Here is a 3927-nt window from a genome sequence, read left to right on the forward strand (position 1 = left end):
TTTGTGGATGGTTCTTTTAAGTTTTCAGAACATAGAATTTTAATGTTAAATTATTTCAGAGCATGGAAGGGGAGACATCTGTATTAGTCAGAGAAAGAACATCAATAGGATACATAGATTAGTCAGCTTAGGCTGCCATAACAAAATACCATAGACTTGATGGCTTAACTAGCTGGGGGCTGTAAGTCGGAGGTCATGGTGCTAGCATGGTCAGGTTGTAGTGAGAGCTCTCTTCCTGGCTTGCAGACGGTCACCTTCAAACTGCCTTCTTATGTGATAGAGAAAGAAAGCAAATTCCCTGGTGTCTGTTCCTGGAAGGGCACTAATCTCATCTTGCAGACCCCACTCTCATGGTCTCACCTAAAACAAATTGTTTTCCAAAGATTCCATATTCAAATACCATCATATTGCGGATTGTTGTTTCAACATCTGAATTATATTTGAGGTACAGTTTCAGTCCAGAGCAGTGTGTGTGTGTGCATATACACAGCAGAGGCTTTGAGAGCTGAACCATGATACAAAACAGTATCCAATTCCCAGACTGACCCACTAGTGGAGCACGTGCCCATCAGGCATACACAGCACTGCAAAGCCTTGAGAACTGAAACGGACTCACACTAGAATCCCAGCCCACAGATTGCAAGATAAAACTTTTAGTCTGAATGTTTACTGATTGCTGATGTTAGTCAACATTCTCCATAGGATTTTAAAAAGACCTAGAGCCTCCGAAGATGATATTTAAAACACCAGAAAAATGTGAATACAACCCTGAGTTGACTAGATGTTAGAATTATTAAAAACTACTAACTAGGAATAAAAAAAGACTGGAGTAGTGATGTCTGCAACAATACGGAAGCATCTCGACTGCATATGTTACGTATGCAATAGGGTCCATTCTGTGTGATTTTATTTACATGGCAGTCTGGAAGAGGCAAAACTATAGAGATGCTAAATAATTCGGTGGTCACTGATCGTTACGAGTATGAAGAATCACTGACTATGGAGGAGGAGCACAATAGAAGTTTCTGAGAAATGGAACTGATGGTGTGACTATATGATTCCATCCATTTGTCAAAACTCAGAACTGTATGACAAACAATGAATTTGTTCTGTGAATTTATCTTCCAGGATTTTATGTACAGTAATCCTATGTGATCTGATTTGAGGTATGCCAAAATTATAATTAGTCTAGGACCAAAATTTATGTTAATTTATTGGTATGTAGTTCCCAAACTACAGAGATGGCATTTCAAACCTCAAATGTTTGTGATTGGGTTTTTTTATTATAAATTTACAAGAAATTATTATTTCTTTTTAACTAGAGCCTTGGCTAAGACCAAAAGTTTTTCCTGTCACCCACCTGTGTTCGGGACAGATAATTTTTTAGTCCATATGTGTATATAATTTCTAACTCCTTATCTTTCTATATGCTCAATACCCTATATGCTTATTTCAGCATGGATTTGTGCTCAGTTAATTTCCAAACCTCTATTTTATCAAGACTCACATACCCCTCTAAGAAAGTTGAAGTATCAAATCGCACCCTTTTTGTGTTCAGTTGCCTTCATATTTTTGTCCTATGGATTCTTCTCTCACTTTTTTGTAACTATAGTTGTATATGTTAAAATGACATTTGCTATATTTTACTCATCATTTTGTGTCAAAGTTTTTCAGTGTATCTTTATTGCCATATTTTCAAAAAAAAAAATTAGATGATTTTAAAACACAAATGGCCCACATTTTTACAAATTCTTCAAAATGCTTTGATATTAATTTTTAAAGTATTTTAATAGCTTTAATAAATGGCTCATATAAAAAGAATAAAAAGCTAATCTTAGGTTAACAATGTAGTAATATAGAATTTTTGCAAATAATACCTGTCAAAGAAAAACAGTGAGTCACAAATATGGTTAGGATGGGATAATTGTATAAATGACTTGAATTTGTCTTAGGCTAAATTTTTTATTAAGAGATCCTAATTCTAGCAAGAAAATTGGCATAGAAATGTAAAGGTCTAGTGTACGAATTAATGGTTCTGGATATTTGCTGTTCACCGGTTCTTAGAGACATAAAAATGATTTAGCTCAATGTTGGCAGGACTGCCAAGGAAATCGGTAAGTGCTCTTATGGCTGATGGTAATATAAATGGGTGTCATTTTCTAAAGAGTAAGAAGGCAATATGTAACAAGATCTTAAAAATATATTTACATCATTTGACAAAATAATGGTGCTTATAATTATATAGCTTTCTTCTATGTTCATTCTTTTATTTCCTCCTATTTTTGTTCACTGACGAACAGTGTCTGAGGAGCCAATTATGTGCCAAACATTATGATTATTATGTGAATAAAAAAGTAATCTAGATATGATTCTTTCTCTTCAGAAACCATAGGCCTAATTATTTAACAGGATTCCTCTCCTATGTTTATGCTCCCACCCTGCCCCCCAAAAGATGCAGTGTCTACAAAGATATTTAAAATTTGATAATTTACAACAGCAAAAAAAATACCTTTCCACATAATCTTGTCTAACATCAATACAAAGGAATATAATAATAACATGAAAAATGAATATATGGAATTCTACTTCTGCCAAGAGGATGTAATGAATCAAAATGAACTTCTAGCCATAAATATCTAAATAGTTGAAAACTATAGGGGGAAACTATTTTTAAATATTGGAGAACTTCCAGCACGATACTAAATTTTGAAGGGAAAAAATTGTTAAGTTATACAGAAGTGGGCAAAGTGGGTTCCGAGTTGTGTGTAAGAAAAACACTAAATTAAAAACCTATTGTAATAATCATCATCTCATGTCTTTTTCCATATGAACAACTGGAAACTTACTTTTGCCCACCCCTGTACATCTATTATAAATATGATATAAATATGGTATAAATATGATATTTAAAAGATAGTAGGATCATGATGAGAGAAATTGGAAGTGTAAAAAAACTGAATGTAATTCCTAAATATAAAAACACAGTATCTGAATTGAAAAATATGCCAGCGGGAATGAACAGCATATTAGACACTGCAGAAATACATTTTTAAAAAGTGAACTGGAAGAGCTAGCAACAGAACCTAACCAAAATGAAGTACAGAAAGACAAAAGATACACAGCACAGTGACATGTGAAATAGTACCAACCCATCTAACATATATGTAACTGCAGTCCCAGAAAATGGGGGACAGAAAAAAAAGTCACCAATAAATTCCCAAATGTGATGAAAACTACAGATCCACAAATCCAAGAATTTCAACAAACTTCAAGTAGAAAAAAAGAAAAGGAAAGGAAATTACACCATGTTATATTACAATCAAATTGCTGAAAACCAGTGGTAATGAGAAAAGTCTTCAAAGCAGCCAGGGGGTAAGGCATATTATGTACAAAAGGATGATGATTAGAAATCTTGCAGACCCATGCAACATCCAGACCGCATACATCAGAAGACAATGGAGGTACAGGGGGCAGAGGGAGCCAGATGATAATAATCCCACCCTAGATTCTTTATTCAGTGAAAATAGCTTTTGTAAAAAAGGAAGAAGGAAAGAAGGAAAGGAAGGAAGGAAGGGAGGAAGGAAGGAGGAAGGAGGAAGGAAAGAAGGAAGGAAGGAAAAAAGAAAGAGAAAGAGAAAGGAAGAAAGAGAGAGAAAGAAAGAAAGATTAAGGTAAAGTTCTTTTTAGACAAAAGCTAAGAGAATTTATTGATTACAGACCTGCACTACAAAAAAATGTTTTAAAAAAGTTCCTCAGGTAGGAGGGAAATGATACCAGATGGAAATCTAGATATATACAAAGGAATGAAGAACACCAGAAATTATAAAAGTGTGCATAAATATAAAATATTATTTCCACATTAAAAATCCACTCAAAAGATCATTGATGATCTAAAGAAAAAATAACATATTGTGGGATTAATAACAC

This window comes from Furipterus horrens, unplaced genomic scaffold (assembly GCF_987537825.1).
Source record: "Furipterus horrens unplaced genomic scaffold, mFurHor1.1.pri manual_scaffold_6, whole genome shotgun sequence".
NCBI lineage: Eukaryota > Metazoa > Chordata > Mammalia > Chiroptera > Furipteridae > Furipterus > Furipterus horrens.